At 40.6% G+C, this 22,439-nt stretch overlaps 1 protein-coding gene across 1 annotated transcript in view; it reads right to left on the bottom strand.

Moving 5' to 3' along the window:
* EYA1 (EYA transcriptional coactivator and phosphatase 1) overlaps positions 1–22,439 on the bottom strand; it is a 231,549-nt gene that overhangs the window by 139,224 nt on the left and 69,886 nt on the right. The window contains exon 2 of the mRNA XM_084620524.1: positions 19,960–20,114. The gene's annotated coding sequence lies outside the window, so the exon portion shown is untranslated. The remainder of the gene's footprint in view (positions 1–19,959; positions 20,115–22,439) is intronic.

The raw sequence follows: 22,439 nt of genomic DNA, 5'->3' as shown, positions 1-22,439 counted from the left end.
TCCTATTAATGTTAATGAGAGTCACATGGCTATATTCTCACATTCTAATTTGAAAATTTGCCTTCTGCTTTTCACCATTTAAAGTAAGTGTACTATTCTAAGTATGTAGTCTTTGCATCTCCCTGTTCTGCAATCTATAAATATGGAAGAGACATCACACACTCTCTCCACATATAGCTACTTCAGGATACTCTATAGCATTTCATCCACAAAGGGAAGATTCTCAGCTTAATCACACACAAAACTCATAGTGCTGCTGTTATCCTGGTTCCAAAGCTGCTTCTACGAATTCCTATGTCAACTTACTTATTTATTTACAAATATAAGCTAAAAAAAAAGCCTACCCTGGGAGCCTCTGACATAAATAAAAGTATAGTTACATGAAGATAAAACCAACAGTTTTCCCTAAAATCAGAATAAGAAATAACCAGCTAGGTATTTCAAAGGCAAAAAATACCTCACCACACCCAGCTGTATCAGCCTTTCCTTCTCCATAGCTTGGGTAATGAGATGAGTCTTTCAGGGTGCCCTAAAGATCAGATCAATCTATTTTGGACCTTGGGTGTGGGTGGAGTGAATTCCAAAGTTGAGAGACCTGCCCAGGATTTATGCCCTGCCAAAAACTCCATCTTATATAGCCAGTGAGCTCTAGCTAGAGCTCTGTGGATTGCAAATGTAGCAGTGTGATATGGGAAGAGAGGTGGTCTTTCAAACTGACAGGATAAAAGCTATTTAGGGCTCTATAAATACAAAAACAAAACCACTACCTTAAATTCCACCCAGCCAATTTGGGGTCATGTGCCCATGATGAGAAGCTAGGCTGCTTAGAATGCAGTAGCCTGCCTACTACACCAACTTCATTTTCTTGAATCATTTAAGAGATAACCCCTTATGGAATGCATTGCAATAGTCTAACCTTGAGGTGACAGAGACATGTATTACAGGGTCAAGGTCTCCATCCAAAAAAAAAAAAAAATCACTATCTCTTGGTCCATCAAAGAAGAAAACAGTGTCCTGGTTTACTGTTGCTATGTTTGTCCAACAACAGCTGCGGGTGCAAACATATCCCCAGATATGAACTCTAACAATAAATGGTGAGTATATACCCTTCTTAAAGCCTTGCCACATCTTCCAGATGTTTTCCCCAGCCTACCACATTGGTCTTATCTGGACTGAGCTTCAACCTGCTAGTCCTCATCCAGGCTCTCTCTTTATTAAAACACTAGGTAAAGCATTCAATAATATTGACTAGATAGGATGAGACAGAAATAGAGATGGGGTATCAGCAGTACACTAAAGAGCACATTGGCCCACACTTCCTGACTAAACTTCCAAATTGGCCTCAGATACATATTGAACAAAAAAAACCCAAACAAACAAAAATATACCCCCAAAGCCCAAGAGTTTTGGAAAGGATGCAAATCCTCATTCACAGCATAATCCAACCTCCAACAGATGTGATTTAGCAAACCATTTTTTATATATGTAGGCTATGCCATAACTGCTTACTGCAGTATTTCTTGCACTTATTTCTAAAGCATCTGGCACTGGCCAGCAACAGGACACTATTCTAGATGGACCACAGGTCTGATCTGGTAAAGCAATTCCTACAGTTCTATATGTCACAAGGTGACTGGCCCTTGCAGGGGAGATGGGTCCAGATCCACCTGTGACACACTTAGCTCATCTTCACACATGGAAAAAAAATGACAGGCAGGTCATGTGACTAAACCATGCACAAGACAGAAGCCTATGGAGAACCAAAGAGAGAAGAGAGACTCCAGGTAGGAAGCCCTGAGAGTTGGTGCTTGGTAGAGATCAGGGAGAGATTGAAGGGAGCCCAGGAGAGCCTGAGGACTGAGAGATGAGCCCGGGGTGGGGGTGGGGGTGCCGAAGAGTGAAATCTGAAGAAAAGACACTCCGGAAGGGTTTGCCCAGCTTCAGGCTAGGGTGGAAGACTCTTGTTTGGACATGGGTACCCTGGAAGGGATGGACTTTAACTTTTATTATTTAACCCAAGGGCAAAGTTACTGCAGCAAATCACCACAGCATCCAAAGCAGGCTGGAAGTTCAGGAGTGCCAATCTGAGAGAGAGAGAGCGCAACTGTGGAAGCAGCTAGCCCAAAGCCAGACTAGAGGGACAGCACTGCTATACTACATAAGAGGGAGGTGGACATGAAACCCTTCTGAATCCCACATGAGAGCGCACTTGGAGCAAAACAATGAGTAACCAAAACTGCCCTCTGGGATCTCTCAGAGATATGAACAAACCCACCTAAGGGCAGCAGCATTGACTTCTACTATGATTTGCTGGCAAGTCAAACAAACACTCACGTGATCAAAGGCAACTGATAGATCTAACAATATCATCATGAACATCTGATATTCATTCATGATGATGATATCTATAATTGCCACTAAGGCAGACTCCATCCCATAACCAGATATGTAACCAGATTGACAAGAATCAAGATCTAACACAGACAATACTCAAAGTTGTCTCACTTTTGCATTTTCAGGAGGGCCTGCAAAACATTTGGTTTGTTTGAAAAAGGATTCCTGTCCATGACTTCTCACTATTGTTAGCCTGATGATTTTGGAGAGGTTTAATTAAATGATTCCAAACTTAACAGGCCCTTCTTAACTGTGCCTTTCTCCTTATCCACTCTCATTAGGCGTACAGGCTCTGGAGGGGTCTGCCTGCAATCTGTAAGTTTTAGGATTTAGATCACTTTACATAGTTGTCAAAACTCCTCATTGAGGTAGGTAAGCATTATCACCCCCATTTTACAGATGTAGAAACTAAGGCCAACATTTTAAAACATGGGTGTATAAATTAAGCATCTACAGGTGCCTGATGAAAATTTTCATCTCTGTGTCTTAACAAGAGCCACAAAGGGAGTTATTGTCAGAGCTGGGAATAGTTCCTTGCTCAGTGACCTTCACTATTGTGCTCAGGGCTGCACAAAGGCAGGGGCAAAAGGGGCAGTTTGCCCTACATTCCCTGTTTGACAGGACCCCCAAAACTAGAGGAGTGGTTGGGCCAAATTTGAGTGGGAGGCATTACAACCTGGACAGACTCCCCTGCCCAACTGGGCTCAGAAACCACTGTTGCTGCCATTCGCATCATTGCCCAGGCCTGAGGTTACTTGCCATGCTGAGAGCCTGGATTACAGATACCTCTCCCACCGGCAGCGAGACTGGACTTCAGGGCGAGATGGTAGCACCCTCCTCCCCCCCACAGACAGACAAGGCAGAATCTCTTTACGCCTGTGGGGAGAACAACAAACTTACAGGTCTGGGACTGCAGGAGGCCTCAGTTTCAGATGTTGCCCTGGGCCTCCCAAGACCTTGGTGTAGTCCTGATTCTGCTTTTCATGTTATTAAGCTTCCCATTGTTTGGCTAGAGATCACACTGGATGCCCAGCAGGGGTTCTGATTCAGCCCCAGGTACCCCAGTGAGTTAACAGCAGTTTGGGCAGCACTGTCACCTGGAACTATCAACTTGATTCTGGGATCTTCCTAAAAATAGCAAGAGACCTATGGTTAGGATTCCCTTGAATCCCAAAACCCAGTCCTTGGTGGCTGTGAGGGAATGGTGAGTAACCTGTGAGCCTCAGAAAATCCTCGCTATTGGTTTATATTTTCAAGGCTATTTCACAAGGAAAAAGCCAAGAAACTTACTTTTAATAAAATGAAAGCTGAGATTCTTTTATATTACTTGGACCGCCAAAATACTGGGGATCCCATGGCCGCTGGTTTTATGGGACCACAAAGGTAAGCTCTGCCTATAACTGTCCAGTTAGAACATGATCCTTAATTAGTATTTGTAGCGATACATGCTAAACAGCAATGGGCATAAAACTGAGCCCACTGAGAATCTCTCGTCATGTTAGCCGGGGGAGTTTAATTTGACTGACAGGGGAATGGCCAACCTATAGGGTCCTGGTTGGAGGATGGGTGTGCACTCATCTTTGTCCCCTCTCCACACCCCGAATTCATGCAGAGTTCATGTGCGTGGTAGAGAGAGTGGAGCACAGCTCCACATCCCCAAGCTGCCCACTGGCCAATTCAGGAGTGGGAGAAAGCAGACTGGTTCCAGCAAACCTCGCCTCCCTGTGTGTTTAAGCATTTTGGTGCTGAAAGTTGCCTGTCTACCCACCCTACCCACAGGCAGTGTAGCTGTCATAGCTGAGTTTCCAGGTTTGCTGTGCCTCTAATCTTTTAGGGATCAGGAAAGAATTTTCCCCTTGGGGCAAGACTGACAAGGTATCCAGTGGGTTTTTTTCCACCTTATTCATAACATCCTGGAACATACTGGTACAGAATAAGGATAAAACAGAGTACATTTAAAAAAATAAAGAAGAGGAGGTAATAAATGAAAACAACTTGCAGCGAGTGCTCAGTGAGGATCAGAGGCTTCAAGGGGTCAGCACCTGGTGTAAACCTGAGCACAGGCCCCAGGAGAGACTGGTGGACCCATTTAGCCTGTGGAATAAGAGGAGGTCTTAAATCCTCCCAGACTGAGCGCCTCACCTGAATGTTTGTTTCCCCTCCTGGAGACAGAGTGGTGGATTTAATCACTGGGCTGAACTATGAATTGAGTACTGGGGGTTTGATTACAAGAGCCAGTTCTCAACCCTTGGTTAGCTGTGTTACCTTTTCCAGGGGAAGGTGGTGATACTCAGCAATGGGCTACCAGTGATTTAGCTAAGGGAGAAAGTCTTCATTCCTTGGCTTTGAGACCATTCATACTTCTATTGGACTCAATTAATGCCTAGTAGTTAAGGCAGGGATCAGCCTCTCCACAACATTTGAATATTTAAGTTAATAAAGTTATATCCATTCATGTGTCTATGTTGTTATTCTCCTGTGTATTTTGATCAATGAGCCAAGCATGCCTGACTAATCTAATTGCCTTCTATGATGAGGTAACTGGCTCTGTGAATGAAGGGTAAGCAGTGGACGTGTTGTTCCTTGACTTTAGCAAAGCTTTTGACACTGTCTCCCACAGTATTCTTGCTAGCAAGTTAAAGAAGAATGGGCTGGATGAATGGACTATAACGTGGATAGAAAGCTGGCTAGATTGTCGGGCTCAACGGGTAGTGATCAATGGCTCCATGTCTAGTTGGCAGCTGGTATCAAGTGGAGTGTCCCAAGTGTGGGTCCTGGGGCCGGTTTTGTTCAATATCTTCATAAATGATCTGGAGGATGGCGTGGATTGCACCCTCAGCAAGTTTGCAGATGACACCAAACTGGGAGGAGAGGTAGATACGCTGGAGGGTAGGGATAGGATACAGAGGGACCTAGACAAATTGGTGGAATGGGCCAAAAGAAATTTGATGAGGTTCAACAAGGACAAGTGCAGAGTCCTGCACTTAGGACGGAAGAATCCCATGCACCGCTACAGACTAGGGACCGAATGGCTAGGCAGCAGTTCTGCAGAAAAGGACCTAGGGTGACAGTGGACGAGAAGCTGGATATGAGTCAACAGTGCGCCCTTGTTGCCAAGAAGGCCAATGGCATTTTGGGATGTATAAGTAGGAGCATTGCCAGCAGATTGAGGGACGTGATTGTTCCCCTCTATTCGACATTGGTGAGGCTTCATCTGGAGTACTGTGTCCAGTTTTGGGCCCCACATTACACAAAGGATGTGGTAAAAGTGGAAAGAGTCCAGCGGAGGGCAACAAAAATGATTAGGGGACTGGAACACATGACTTATGAGGAGAGGCTGAGGGAACTGGGGATGTTTAGTTTACGGAAGAGAAAAATGAGGGGGGATTTGATAGCTGCTTTCAACTACCTGAAAGGGGGTTCCAAAGAGGATGGATCTAGACTGTTCTCAGTGGTAGCTGATGACAGAACAAGGAGTAATGGTCTCAAGTTGCAGTGGGGGAGGTTTAGGTTGGATATTAGGAAAAACTTTTTCACTAGGAGGGTGGTGAAACACTGGAATGCGTTACCTAGAGATGTGGTGTGTCATAAATATAAAGGGAAGGGTAAACCTCTTTGAAATCCCTCCTGGCCAGGGGAAAGCTCCTCTCACCTGTAAAGGGTTAAGAAGCTAAAGGTAACCTCGCTGGCACCTGACCAAAATGACCAATGAGGAGACACGATACTTTCAAAAGCTGGGAGGAGGGAGAGAAACAAAGGGTCTGTGTCTGTCTGTATGCTGGTTTCTGCCAGGGATAGACCAGGAATGGAGCCTTAGAACTTTTAGTAAGTAATCTAGCTAGGTATGTGTTAGATTATGATTTCTTTAAATGGCTGAGAAAAGAATTGTGCTGAATAGAATAGCTATTTCTGTCTGTGTATCTTTTTTGTAACTTAAGGTTTTGCCTAGAGGGGTTCTCTATGTTTTTGAATCTAATTACCCTGTAAGATATCTACCATCCTGATTTTACAGGGGGGATTTCTTTATTTCTATTTACTTCTATTTTTTATTAAAAGTCTTCTTGTAAAAAACTGAATGCTTTTTCATTGTTCTCAGATCCAAGGGTTTGGGTCTGTGGTCACCTATGCAAATTGGTGAGGCTTTTTATCCAACATTTCCCAGGAAAGGGGGGTGCAAGTGTTGGGAGGATTGTTCATTGTTCTTAAGATCCAAGAGTCTGGGTCTGTAGTCACCTAGGCAAATTGGTGAGGCTTTTTACCAAACCTTGTCCAGGAAGTGGGGTGCAAGGTTTTGGGAAGTATTTTGGGGGGAAGGATGCGTCCAAACAGCTCTTCCCCAGTATTAGTTTGGTGGTGGTAGCGGCCAGTCCAAGGATAACGGGTGTAATATTTTGTACCTTGGGGAAGTTTTGACCTAAGCTGGTAAAGATAAGCTTAGGAGGTTTTTCATGCAGGTCCCCACATCTGTACCCTAGAGTTCAGAGTGGGGAAGGAACCTTGACATGGTGGAATCTCCTTCCTTAGAAGTTTTTAAGGTCAGGCTTGACAAAGCCCTGGCTGGGATGATTTAATTGGGGATCGGTCCTGCTTTGAGCAGGGGGTTGGACTAGATGACCTCCTGAGGTCCCTTCCAACCCTGATATTCTAGGATTCTATGTGTAGATGTGTAAAAATGCAAATGTTTAATGTCTTTAAATATTCTATAAAGTAACGTGCATAAAGCAGCAACAAAATACAAATTATATTTAAAATTATTCTTGCATTTAAGAAAACACACTATGCACCTAGTAATTAGTAATAATACTTAGCTTCTGTTACAGAATAAATGGTGACTATAACTTGGAAATATCAACAACAATGCATCTTTTTTGTTTACAAGTCTAGCCTCCCTTGCTAGAAATCATCCAGAAGAGTAAGGACAAGAGAAAACCACATACTATTATTTTTCAGTTCTTCACTTCATCAGTATCTCTCTCTCTCTCTGTAGGTCCTACTGGTCCTCAAACTATAGAAGCAAGTTTGCTGCACACACTGCATTCAGATTGCAACATAGTGTAAAACTGTAGAAATAAAACAAAACTATATGATTATCACACCAAATTATATTGAGGGGTTTTATTTAATCTGATTTCCCCACCTCAGCCAATTCCATTTTTTGCTGATAGAGCAACTTCTTTGGATTGAGAGAAGTAATAATGCGATACATCCTCAGTCACTGGAAATCTCTTACGTATCTAGCCACAGTAGTAAAACTGCATCTCAAGAAAACAAGTTCATCATAGAGTCAATGGAGGAGAGGAAAGGAAACTACGGATGCAGAAACCTTCCACCTTTTGACTGAGTTTTTCTTCTTGCTAGAGCTCATGCTTCGCAGCCTTAGAGGTCCATTCTTCCATATTATGAGTCATTTCAATGTCCTGAATTGAAAGGCATCTCAAACTGATGTTGTACACAGCTATGGCCAAGGAAGTAGCTATCCTCTCTCATCTGGAGTACACACAGCTTCATGAACATTCTGCAGTATTCATCAGAAGTTCAATTCCTCCTTCTCACCATTAGCAGATGATCAAGAGTGAACTGGCTATCAGTAAGGGAGATGATTTTCCCATTGAAGTGACATGAACCTGCAGAGATATTTATGATACTGGTGTTTATTTGGCTGAGCATAAGAGAATAAAATGAGAGAGCACATTACGGCCGTATTGAGGGAAGAGGGCTGTTCTTGGCTTAGCAACTCCCAAAAGAGCAATAACCCTCCCTCCTCCCCCACAAGAATGACTGTGCGTATGAGCTACAGAATGACTTGATTTTATATAAACCCGGTCTTAGTATAGTAGGCTGGGAATCTTGGAGACCCTCAGGCTATTTCAAGGAAGTAAGGAAGAGTTCCAGCACCCTGGGCCCCAAAGTGAGGACAGATAGCTTCACAGTGGCTGGAAGAACCACAAATTCTCCCTCCTTCACCTCTAGGGTTTCCAACTTCCTGACAGCAGAAAACTGAACACCACTGCCCAATGGGAGCTGCGGAGCCAGTGCTGGGGCCCGGACAGCGCGCAGAGCCGCCAAGGCCACCCCTGCACCTAGGGTCTACGGACATGCTGGCTGCTTGCAAGAGCTGCATAGAGCCAGGCAGCAAGGAGTCTGCCTTAGCCCCGCTGCGCCACCAACTGGACTTTTAATGGCCCGGTCAGTGGTGTTGACTGGAGCTGCCAGGGTCCCTTTTTGACTGGGCATTCTGGTTGAAAACTGGATGCCTGGCAACACTATTCTTCTCCACATGGAGTCTGCTAGACACAGAGGCTGGTAATTTCAAGGTATGATAATGTGCAGTGGGAAAACAGTCAATGTTCCATTGAAACAGAAGCAACAACTGCACTCCCCATAACAACCCTCCCCCAACACACATACATAAAAGTACTGCAAGAAAACTAAAAAAAATTTAAGGTCCCTTGGTTTTAAGGTTTCTTCACAAATTTTACTGGGTTTTATAATTTGAAGGGCTGATTTTTAAATCAAATTTTCTATATTGCTAAGACATAGATATCATAATGTAAACTGATATGTTACTCCTCTGTTAACCCAAAATTGCAGAAAACTGTTTCTAGACAAACAGCAACAGCAGACAAGCCGTGACCACAACCATTCCCCACCCCATTCAGCTCAACAAGGTGGAAACTTCAAAGGCTCTAAGTGATATCATTATTAAGCATGCACAAATTGTATTTCCCTTTTCCTTAAATGATTTTTAAAACAAAGAAATTAAATGTAGAATTATGTTAATTTAGTGCTTGAAAAAATGCACAACAATCAGGAATAAAAAAAGTTATAGTAATCTTACTTGTCCACTTAATATAATTAGAAGTCATTTAGGTATACATTTAACAATGTAAAGATTTCAAGCTTGACACATGTGCAATGTCTAAAAACTATAACACTTTGGTGTCTTGACTTTTGTACATTATTCTGTTAACAAGTTTTTGCATTTAATTAAAATTTAACTCATTCTAGGATCATAAGAAAATGTTACTCTGAAAGTTTTCTTGTGTTACATTCTTGAATTGTAAATGAAAAGCTTATGTAGGACATTCGTGATATCAGCTTGCTTTATTAATGATGAAAGCATCAAGGAGAAGCAGTAGCTTGCCAGTGATCCCCTCTCTGGCTGACTGGGAACTTCAGTCTTGGAATTTTCCCTTTGTGACCAATTTTATGGAGCCGCAGGCTCCTGGAATACTGTTCATGATACCAGCTGGATATGCAGATTCTTTACCATTCCATCATCTAAAGCTCTTACTGAGAATCAAATCTATTTACATGTTCATTTTGAATTTGAATTTGCAGAAAGCAAAAGGGGTTTAGTAACTCTTTGGAGAATAATCACTATCACCTGAAAAAAGAAAGAGAAATAAACAAGGACCCACAATCACAGATGACTTAAAAATATTGAAATCTTTGTGAAATATACGCATAAAACTAGAGTAGACTTACCAATAAACAGTTTCCACATGGTTGGTCGTAATTTAAACAGGTGGCTGGGTGTAGATATTTTCAAGGTATAAAAGACTCATGCACACATCCAGTTCATTTGCTAAATTACTGCCCACTATCTGCATGTTCATATTGAAAGAAGGTAATGTTTAAAAAAAAAAGCCAGTTCAAGAAAACTGCCAATTTACTAACCCTCAATCTCAAATATAGTTGTGGTCAGCCAGCCAGTCATCCCACAAAGCTTTCAAGATTCAGAATGCAAAAAGCAGGGAGAAGAATCAAGTACTTGCTAAGATTTATGGCGTTCTGAATCCTAGTTACCCTGAATACTTAAATTAAATGCTTGGAACCATTAGCTAGTGGCAAAAATATACAGTTTTTGTGCGGTGGGGAAAGGAGGATTGTGCTCTTTTGATTAAGAGTCATCAACAAAACATACATACCATAAAATTACTTACATAATGTACAAAAGAAAACCAATCAGTTTCTCCTTCAATGGCTTCTACTGCACCCTCTTCTTGCTCTCTATTGGTATCCCTACAAGTTCCTTGGGAATCTCCTTTTTTCTACTCTAGGTGATTCAATCTGCTCTCATAGTTTAAATTATATCTATGCCAATGACTCTCAAATCCACTTCTTTATCCATATCTTCTCTAGCTGTGGTCAAGCTGTTTTAATGCTCTTTCTCTCTTCTCGTCCTAATTGTCTCACCACCAAGTCATATTCAACATGGTGAAAATTTAATTATTTCCCTCCAAACCCTTGCCATCCTTCCCTTCTCAATTATCATAGAAAATTTCACCACCCTCCCTGTCACCCAAGTGCACAACTTAATGGCATATTCAACTCTTCTCTACTCCATGCACCAAATATTGTCAGTACTTCCTTTAAAGTACCTTAACATCTGTCCTGTCCGCTGTATCCCAAAGGGTTCTAAAAACCCTTGATCATCTCTCATAGTGGCTACTGTAGCCTCCTTTCTTGACCCACTGCTGTTCAGTTCACTCCATTCCAGACTATCCAAAAAGCTATTAAACACTCTTCTTATCCTCTCCAGCTGCTCTGCATTCCACTCTCAGTATCCACATCCTTTACCTGGCTTCTCCTTGCCTTCTAAATCACAATGAAGCATCTCGTGCACAGTCGAGGCTTTGAACAACTCCACCCCTGTAGACATTTCTGTTTTCTCCTATTCTCCACTTACTTCTATCAACGCTTGTATTCTTATTCCACTCTCATTTTCACACTTTCTTCCCTGGTGGCTCCTACTCTTCTCTCAAAGACTAAACAGCAATACCTCTCACCTTCAAATCCCTCCTTCAAACATAGTTATTCTGCAAAGCCTTCAAAAATGTCCTTCCAGGTTTCCACCACCACCACTTCCAACCAATGCTGGCATCCACCTAAATGTGTCCTAACTGTTTTGACTGAGCATATACTAGCATGTAAGCCCTTGAAAGGAGATCTGTACCTTCAGATATAATTGTACAGAACCGATCACAGTCAGCATTCACAACAACATTGTACCAATGGCAAAAGAGACAAGAGTTCTTCTCTCAACTTCCATTAATTCTATAACTTTTATTTAACCTCCTTTCTATTTTTTGCTCAATTTTTTATTATTCCTTGTTGTAGATTCGAACATGCATTCTAACGCTAATTTCACCATACAGTTGTTTGTATATGGTAGTCCCATCGGTTAAAGTGTGGTACATTTTTTTGGCGAAGTTATATTTCATAACTATAGTAGGAGTTTGGACTTGTTCTTATAGCTTGGTGCTGCTAACCAGGAGACCTGATTACTAATCCTGGCATTGACACCAGCTTGCTGTGCCCCAGTCTCCCTATCTGGAAAATGGCTATCAAAATATCTTACCTACCTTTATCTAATGTACAGGATTGTAGTGAAGGTTAATCAGTTAATATTTATGATCTCAGGTGCCATGTATTACATTATATAGCCTTTGATAACATGATAGCCAGGGAATACAATTGACTTTTGTCAGATAGGTGTTATTTTTCTATTAATTATATGTGGGCCCCACACTACAAGAAGGATGTGGATAAATTGGAGAGTCCAGCAAAGGGCAACAAAAATGATTAGGGGTCTGGAACACATGACTTATGAGGAGAGGCTGAGGGAACTGGGATTGTTTAGTCTGCAGAAGAGAAGGATTTGATAGCTGCTTTCAACTACCTGAGAGGTGGTTCTAGAGAGGATGGTTCTAGACTATTCTCAGTGGTAGAAGAGGACAGGACAAGGAGTAATGGTCTCAAGTTGCAGTGGGGGAGGTTTAGGTTGGATATTAGGAAAAACTTTTTCACTAGGAGGGTGGTGAAACACTGGAATGCGTTGCCTAGGGAGGTGGTGGAATCTCCTTCCTTAGAAGTTTTTAAGGTCAGGCTTGACAAAGCGCTGGCTGGGATGATTTAATTGGGGATTGGTCCTGCTTTTGAGCAGGGGGTTGGACTAGATGACCTCCTGAGGTCCCCTTCCAACCCTGATATTCTATGATTCTATGTATCATATCTAGTTCTTTCAATATAAGAAGGATTAAAATATTCAGTAGTAATTTGTCAAAACTTGGGGCCATTCTCACTTAAATTCTCTCAAATATTTAGTTTATTGTAGCAGTGAATTACTAAGTTAATGAAGCAAACATCCTCTTTCAGCACTAACACAAGGAAATAAGGGTATAAATCACTTTGTTTGACATCCTTACACCCCTCCGCCCCCCGTACAGTCTCACTTGAACAAGAAACATGAGCATTTTGAAGGTGGATAGAATTTTGTAACATTTTAAAAGCATTTGCTATATTTAAAGGCTATTGTTGTTAACTTTACCATTCAGTTGTACGCATCATCTAACCAGATGCCGCTGATCAGTTATGTCCATGTTATTTGTAAAAGCAAAAAACAAGCAATCTTGTGATGACTATGCAATTTTGCAAATGACAAGCTCTCTGAAATCCTGCCCTGAGCCACACAGAACTCCAGATGAATAATTAATTACATATTGACGAGATCTGATAAAAAGAGCTCTGAGCTGTGTTGACATTTATGTCTTCTTCATAATGTTCACCAGAAAATATCATTCCATTTGAAACAATTTTTGGAAACCTAACTATTTTCCTCTATCTTTTTTTGAAAGATCAAGTAATGCAGTATTTCTGGCAACTGCAGACTTGGCTACTGACATTTTATTTCCTACATACATTAAGTGCATCCTTAAAATGTAGTTCTATGGTCAATTACTTTATATTCTCAGAATGTTATATTCTTCCAGTAATGCATAAGAAATTAAATTATATGCTTAATAGTTACATCAGTTTAAGCTATTTTATATATTTTCTTTTAAATGCTCTAATTAGACATTAAAACTTCTGTACATAACATGGGTATCTGTTAGTTGCTCAGCATGGCATAATACAACCAGTCTCTTTGGATTTGGTTTAAGTCTTATTAAACAACACTTGAAAAAACTGTTACATCAAATAATTAAAACAACACAAGATACTGTATCTGTGTTTTGTATTTAAATATGAATGGGAAATGAATTTTCCTCTCTATTTTCCTATTTCATTTGCTTTTAACTGAACCAGGATGGCATGCATATTTCTGCTATAGCTCCACTGTTACTGTACTTCAGATGCTCTTAATAAATTGCACCTTCCATGAAAAGAAAAGGTGATGGATTGAAAAATGTTTAGCGCTACCATACATAATTGATAGGATCCCTAGTGCAAATAAGTGTCTGATAAATAATTAAATTTAATCTCATTATAAGAGTTTTCATAATGGGATAATTTAATTAAATGAAAGCCAAAGGGTTTCTAGGGGTTGAAAGATGCTAGTATTGCTATATTTGGCTAATGGTCTGGGGATAGTAAAATGAAGAAGGGTAATTCACATGGGTACATGCATTATTTAATGAATCCCTCTGAGATGGAGGAAAGGACAGATCAATGATAACTTGTCATTTTGTCATTGCTTACAAAGCACATTTAAACAACCTGGGAAATGTTTTAAAGAAAAAAAAGTCTTGCAGTTCTTGGAAAGACATCAGCTGTCTCAGTGTCACTATACACACACCATATATTTTCTTTTCAGATACGTATTTTCACTTCAACTAACATTGCTAAGTTTTGTCCCCCTCTCATAATGAAAATAAGAGAAAAACCTTACAAGCTATTGTACAGTTAAGTCAAGTCTGCCTCTAAGTGAAAGTTATAATGGATACAGCATGTATATCTGATACTAAAAAATTGATAGCTATGTCATCTGGGACCCATTAACAAGCTTTTTGAGCAAGCAGAGTTTTGTGCTTCGAGTCTCCAGAAGCACTTAGCTAGACTAGGATACTAAAACCATAGAGTCTAAGCAGTTATCTCATTTACAGGTGATCAGTTATGAATTAATATCAATGATGAAGGGTACATCTTTTCAGATAAGAAAGGTGTTATCTTGTAAACAGTAAAAGTACAAGACCTAAAAACTGAACAGATAGGCTTTGTCATCTAAAATTACTAAGGAGATATTCTTTTCTAATGAGATATACCAACTACCATTATATTAAAAAATGCTGTGTTCATTCACAAGCTGTCAACATAGCAATTGCCATGCCACATCAGTCCTGTAGGTTTTCTCCAAAGCTAGCTAGGACTAGAGGTTTTAAAGAAAGGTGCAAGAAACCCTTATAGGACTACCTGCCCATAAGGGGAAGTTTCTTACTAGCTCCAAGCAATTAGACATTGGCTTCTGCCGAGAAATATGATAAATACATAACTCTTTAAACAATCCCATTTAATGTAACTGTAGATGTTTGCATCCAAATAAATGTCTAATCCTTTTTTAATCCAAGTGAATTTTTTGATATCAATTATATCTTTTGAAAGTGAGTTTCATAGGCTAATTATGTGTTATGTAAAAAAAAGTGTTTTCATTTATCAATTTAAATTAACTACCTTTCAGTTTCCTTGATGTCCCCCCTTGTTGTTCACTCAACATCCTAATATTTCCCTTTTTGATTGCTGTTGTGCATTAAAGAGAAGTTCCCGTGAGATGTCCACAATGACGCCCAGGTCTTTTTCCTCAATGGTTTCAGTTACTTTGGAATCTCATGTTGTGCACGAATAGTTCATATTATCCCTTCCAATGTGTGTTCCCTTATATTTGTCAAAATTAAATTTAATCTGTCATTGTGCTGCCCAGTTGCCCAGCCCTGTTATGTTCCTCTGAAGTTCCTCAGTGTTTCTTAGTCCTTACTATCTTAAATAATTGTCTCAATAATAAATTTTGCCACCTCAGCACTTAACCCTTATTAGATTGACAAGTGAAAATATTAAACATAGAATTCCAATAGAGATTCTTGGGACACTACACAATTAAAGTTTTGACATGGTGAAAATTGACTATTTATTCCCAATCTGTTTCTGGTCTTTTAGCCAGTTTTTAATCCAGACAAAACTGTATCTCTAGCCTCATGACTACTTAGTTTCCAGAATATCATATAGTGGGGGATTTCACCAAAAGCTTTTTGAAATTTCAAATAAATTCTATATCCTAGTTCTTTTTATCCACTATCTTGATGACACAAAGAATTCAGAAGCCTCACAGGTTTGTCCATGTCATATCCATATTGATCTAAGTGTTTTATAACTCTATAATCATTTCAACCAATTTACCTGGAAGTACAGCTCACCTACCTGTAATTTCCAAGATCACCCGCACCCTTTATGAAGATCAAACGTTTACTGCTTTCCAGACCTCCAGTGTCACAGGTGATTTTAATGAGAAAATTCATATTTTAATTAATAGAACTGGTTGAAAACTGGGTAAATACTTTGGGGAAATTCTCACCATCTTTCATTAAAAAAAAAAAATCCAATTTTGACATTTTGGACCAGCTCTATTTATGAACAGTTCAGCCATGCTCTTCTCATGTTCCTTCAAAATTCTTGGTTACCTGTTACTGTTCATTAGTCTGTTCAGCACCTCCTCCTGGAACCACAAATTCCAGCAGTACCTCATCTTTGCTACCTTATAACAGTAGGTCTTTTTATAGATTTTCTTTATTATATGATGCAAAGGAATCATTTAGCTTCTCTGAAAGGTCTTTTTCCTCCTTAATTTTTCTGTTTACTACCTGGTGGTTCAGAGGACTCACTGACTTTCTGAAAATGAATGATTGAGATGGTTCTTCTTAAGGGAACTAGCAAAAACTCCCTAGAGAAATGACCACAAATTATTATTTTTAAGTGGTCTGTTTGTTTTATGCTTCTGAAGGCAATCAGCAATTTACATGTATTGTGAGACATATCAAGGCCAACATTTTCTGCTTGAAGTTCAACAACTAAATAAGTGGTCTGATTTCCAGAGATTTTCATCTCCCACTGACTTTAGGGAGAGCCGAGTGTGCTCAAACCACATCATTTCTACTATAATGCCTTGCCTCATGGACCCAGGTTTGAAACTAATTGTCCTTTCCATTCTTCCACTTCCTAAGGCAGCCAACTGTTTAAAACTCTCGGTTTTGTGTGTGTTTTTATTCAAGTCTATTTAATACAAATGCCATAGAAACAGTTGGGAGGAAGGATTTCTTTGCTGAACATTTAATAACCCACCCCTTCAACTAAGAGCTAAGGAAGCTCCCAGTCTAGTTCTCCGCTCCTCCAAAGAGATATCCAGCAAAAGTAAGCATGATGATACTCGATATTCATCACACTTCTAAGGTTAAAAAAAAACCAAGATGAACATTGTGAAATTGAGTTTTGGGCCTTCTTTATATATAACAAACAAAGGGCACAAATTATTTCCCTCCTTTTGCAAGTCGCCTTCAACTTATCCTTTCCATAATTGCTTGAAATGTAACCTTAATTTTGAATTTCTTAGCTTTCAAATATTGGTTGTTTAAAAAAAAAAGCTAGAATGTTCTATTTATTTTCCCCCGCTAACATTATAAACTTTATTTCAGTTTGTGTCTCGGAACTAGTATTTGCATAAAAAAAGCTTAGCAGACAACCATATTTGGCATTGCTACAGATATCACAACACAGATCAAAATTACAACTGACAACTTCTATTTTCCTTTGCAACCCACAAGTCCCCACATAGTAAGAGAGCAATCAAATGAGTCATCGGGGTGGGCGCAGGTGGAGGGCTCAAATAAGAAAAAAATTTGATGGGGAATCAAACCATAAACAAATCTACCCGACATAACTGCCTTTCCTTCTTTACTTCACATATTTGTATTCATTTTTACTTTGTACTAATTCCTGACAGGCAATTTAAACTCCCAACTTTGTCAGCCAGTTGGGCTCACTTGAATAACCAGAATTTAACACTGCCATGAGGCTGAACAATGGTTTCCATGCGTCCTCAAATCTATTATGATCACTGCATAATATGAAAATATAATAACTTCAGCAACAAACTAAGCTTGTTAAAAGAAAAGGAGTACTTGTGGCACCTTAGAGACTAACCAATTTATTTCAGCATGAGCTTTCGTGAGCTACAGCTCACTTCATCAGCTTGTTAATTCATTTTGTACTAGCTGCTTATTCAATGCATTGTGCCAATGAATGAGTATCCAGCAATACTGAGTCAATTAGCAAGGCGTTTTACAGAAAGTTCTGCTTTCTGCTGATATGCATTACACTGATATACGCCCAGATGAGGATACTAAGGAATGAGAATTAACAGTAGAAAGAATATTTGTACAGTTATGTGAACTCACCATTTTTCCAAAACTCATTTTAAACCCTATTTTTGTGCATAAATAATTTGCGTTAGGGATCTGATTTTTATTTACATGTGTATTTTAATTTTTTTATTTTTTTACAGGAAATGTTGAGATTCACAGGAAGTGTCCTGTAAATGCAACTCTAGCACACTCCAATCATCATTTAGATCTAGAAAGCCATCAATTTTCTACAAGTATCTTTGAGAAACTCTGACACACTTTGGGTCTGATATTCAAACTGAATTCAGGGCTGAAAAATGGCTTCCCAGATGAGGGCTTAGAGCCTCCTCTCAACAAATTAGAACAATAAGATCTTGGCCTGCCCTTTACAAAAAACAGTAAACAGAAACACAAGAAATTACAATTTAAACTGCTATTGGCCAAAATAAAATAAAATTTCTGCTTCTCAATTCACCAGTTCATATGTAATAAGTGTTCCCACCTTCACATCAATTTAACAGACTGCAAAACCAATCAAAAGCAATATTTGTACTGCCATTTCTGGATTTCTTCCTGCTGCCGTGAAATCCTTCCCCAGATAATTTCCACGACCTCAGTTCTCTCTGAGACATACTAGTCAGCACAATGAACAACAAAACTTTGGTTACACAGTAGACGTCTACCTAAAATAAAAAGAAACCAAAACAGTAATATTTTTCCTGCTTAGAGGCTGGGAGGGATATTCTGTACAGAACTGTTCAAAGCTGCAGTTTTTGACCATGTGTGTATTTTGTGAACACAAACCTTCATGGTCTGTTGCCAGGGTGTTGGCAAACTACCCTTAGCAAAACTGCTTGAAGACAGGCTAGCATGAATTTCAATGAGACCCCAATCTCCTCCTTCATAGACATCACACATCTCCCACCACCTCAATACTAAAAGATCCTTCCCTTGCCCCTTCTTATCTTTGGTCACCTTCAGAGGGACCCAATAATTGGTTTCCTCTTCCAATCTCCTGGGGACAAATGGCCCTCTACTACACCTCCCTACAGCCTTAAAGAGTAGTGGATTTCCCAGAGACCTTCTAAGGGTGGCAGGAAGCAACAAAACCCCCAGCACACACATTCCTATACTGCAGTAGGAAAAGGGAAAACATTCCTGCATCTATCTCCAGTCAGAATACTGGGCTCTGGACCAGAAATGCCCCATTATCCCTAGTGACCACATGTGGAAGAGATGCCCTGTAATCCCTAGTGTATTCTCCAGTTACTGTGTTAGGGATTAGACATCTCTACCTTTGATCTTACTAAAGCAGCTCACTCTAGCCTTTGGGGAGTTGCGAGAAGGAGCCTTCCTGCCAAACCCCTCAGATTGTCAGTCAAGAATTGGAAAGCCTGTTGACATTAACAAATTGCCCCCAAATTTTCTGCTGGATGTACTCCGTTGAGATCTTTGTGATGGTGTCAGGGTCAGGTGAGAGGACTCAAGAAGCAGCTCAGGAGCAGGCCACTGGTTTTCTTCTGAAGGCATCAAAGCTACAGAGGGCTGGGCAAACAGGTAGGGTAGATGAAGGAAGTGCTGAGAACTTTTATGAACCTGGGCTGTTGGCTAACACCACAGAATACACTCTGCATAGACACCCCCCCCCTGAGCTCACCTGAAACCAAGCAGTCTGCAAAGCCCTAATTCTGAATTCACAAAGCAGAACCAATTATTTCTGCATCCTTGAATTTGTAAGTGACAGGTTTTAATGAGTAACTCCAGACATATCACAACCATTTTTTGGAGCAGCTAAAAAAAGGGGGAGCAGGACAGTAAGGGCTTGATCAAGGTCTGCAACTACTTTTGGGTCAAAAGTAAAGTGACTCAAGGTGCGTCTTACATTTTGTGACAATGTCCTAATCCAGTCAGAGTAACAGGACATAATTCATTTTTGTTTAGAAATTAACTAAGGCAACTAATAGCAATTCTGTTACACTGAGGTTTTTCTAAAGAGTTGTAACAACAGGGGTCTAGTCGGTCTAACCCTATTGTGATCTCGACTGTTGGAATGTGGATCAAGGTTCACAAAACGTTACAGGAACCTGTAACAATGAACGTTGATAGAAAATAGACAAAAAGGAGACAGAAAGGCTGAATTAGTTCAAACAAAAAGGTCTACTAATACAATCCAAAGACTACATAACATCACATCATGTAAACAAGAGGAGGGAACCAGAAATTAATAAACCAAAATAGGTGTGTCAGAAATTAGGCCTAAATGGTCAACAAAATAATGAGAAGGTGAGCTATTCTGCTTATCACCCCTTTTGGGGGTCCTTAAAAAGATTTTGGGGGGAGGAATAATTATGATGTTGGAGTGAAGGATAGATGGACTGAAAAGAGCAAGCTTTACCATTTTATCATCATGGCTGCCACCCCAGGATCCACCTTGACACCACTGGGCCTTCATCCTCATGATCCTGAGAGTTGTCTTGGTCACTCCAGGCCAGAGTGGGACCCAGATGACATCACCATCTCCACCAACTTGAGCTAAATCCTGAACAGCACCTAGAATGAGAGACTTGGGTTCCGGTTGTCGTACACCTTCCTCCTCCCAACATGTCCTTTTCTCCCTCCCCCCCACCTTATTTTTTCTTCTTTCCTATCACTCTCTTTTTGCCTTCTGTTTAATAAATCTGGCCTAGCTAGCCAAGACTGTCTATTTTGCAACACTGTTGTAAGCCTGGGATCAAAGAGGCAGCTAAAAGCAATGCCCTACCCATTCCAATACTGGTACGAGTTTGACAGATCTTTTAGGGTATGTCCACACTGCAGCTGGGAGTGAACCTCCCAGCCTGGATAGACAAACTTGTGCTAGTGGGGCTAGTGCACTAAAAATAGCCATGTGGAGATTGTGGTTCGGCCTGGAGCATGGGCTCTGGTGAGCTTCAGAGCCCGTACGCTAATCTGCGTTGCAACGTCCACCCTGCTGTTTTTAGCATGCCAGCAAGAGTCTGTCTACCTGGGTGGGGAGACTCACTCCCAGCAGCGGTGTAGACATATACAAAGTGGCTGGTAAAACCACGTGCTGTGCCCATGGGTACGTCTTCACTGCAAAAACACCTGCAGCAATGAGTCTACGAGCCTGGGTCAATTGACTCTGATATACTGCTCCTTAACCTGAAAATTAAGTGTTATTAAAGAACTCACTAAGATTTCACATAGGAGACAAGATAAGGACCTTGGGGAGAGGAAGGGGAGCAGAACTCCCAAAATGTTTATGAAAACCATTAAGAAACAGGAAAGGTGATCTAATTTGATGAAGAAATTAAAGAAAATTCTCAGAAGCAAATTCAGAGGAAATTTAGGATCTAGGATTTCATTGATAATGACAATATTTGACTTCTGAGTCTGCTGGTGAAGATAGAAAGCCAGGATCATGGCTACAGATGAAAAAGTGAACAAGTAATTACAAAAGTTCCAGAAGAAACCAATGACAAAAAGTGAAATGATAAAATAAAAATATTACTTTTGGATGAGAAATGAAAACATAATGAAGAAAACCACCACCAAGGACTAACTCTTTCTTTCCCATCTTTCTGGCCTCATCCGAGGGCTGATAACCTTGAAGAGGTGAAGAAAGGGCATAGAATGTAACTAGGGGAAAGGGGCCACGTCTTGTTCATCTGACTAGATTAGGATGTTAGAACAATACAAGTGAGGAAAGATCCACTGACCTCCGGAGAAAACTTGAGTGACTAAGGAAAGTACCAGACTATTTAAAATATGAGAAGAGACATATAAACCAAAAAACCTTCTGCAGCCAACGAGAACAACAAACATCCACTGGCTATGCAAAATAAAAATAATATTTTACTTCCCCCAACACTGAAACCCTGGGCACAATGTTCAAAGTCACTCAGTGGAAACAGACTGACGCTTTAATGGTGCAGAGAGAATGTGCTCCTCTGCTCTATCAGAGAAAGGAGAGAACAATCAAGCCTATAGGATCTAATTAACAGATTTCAACCGACATCTCTGGGATCTATAGAAAGAGAGGAATCTGGGCCTATGACATCAGACGAACAAGAAGGTTAAATTATAGTGCTAAATCAGTTCAATTTTGCCAAGCAACTAAACATCTAAACAGCAACTAAACATCTAAACATCATAACAACCATGAAAGAAGAATTAACATAGAGTTAGAACTGATACAATTATCACTACAGGGTATGTATAACAGTACTAGCCATTATATATTAGCCCTTATGGTAGACCTTGGTAGATCATAAAGGCACATGAACTAAACAAAAATAATGGCCTCCATTCCATATGATGCCTGACCACTGCTCAGATATAGTGGAGCGGGGCAGCCAGAGAGAGCCAGCTGTGGCTCCCTGATACTCAACTGTCAAGCTAAAGCAGCAGGGGGCCTACTCTAACTTCTGCTACAATCTTGAGATCAGGTACAGGGCAGCTTGGCTTCACCACACCCTGTCCCCACCATATGTGCCATTATGATCTACCACATCAAGGTCTACTTCTGGAAAGCATAATGATTCATGTCACTATCTACTTGGGGATGGCTTACTTTGTGGATTATTGACTAGATAAACTGGAACAGTTCTTTCTGAGCTTTCCTTTTCCTACACCTCCCTCCACATGCGCTGACTTTCTCATTTCCCCGAGGTTGCTCGATTCCCCACTCCACCCCTTCCCCCAAACTGCCACCCCCATCTCACCTCTTCCTGCCCCTAACCCACCTCTTCCCACCCCTCCTCCACGTATGCCCTGCCCTCACTCTGCCCTCTCCCCCCAGTACCTCCTGCTTGTCACTGAACAATTGATTCATGGTGGGCGGGAGGCACTGGGAGAGAGGGAGAGAGAGGAGCT

Source organism: Lepidochelys olivacea (genome assembly GCF_965140295.1).
Source record: "Lepidochelys olivacea isolate rLepOli2 genome assembly, chromosome: 2".
In the NCBI taxonomy this organism is placed as follows: Eukaryota; Metazoa; Chordata; order Testudines; family Cheloniidae; genus Lepidochelys; species Lepidochelys olivacea.
Note: the sequence above shows the minus strand (reverse complement) of the source record. Positions and strands in the feature narration are given on the sequence as shown.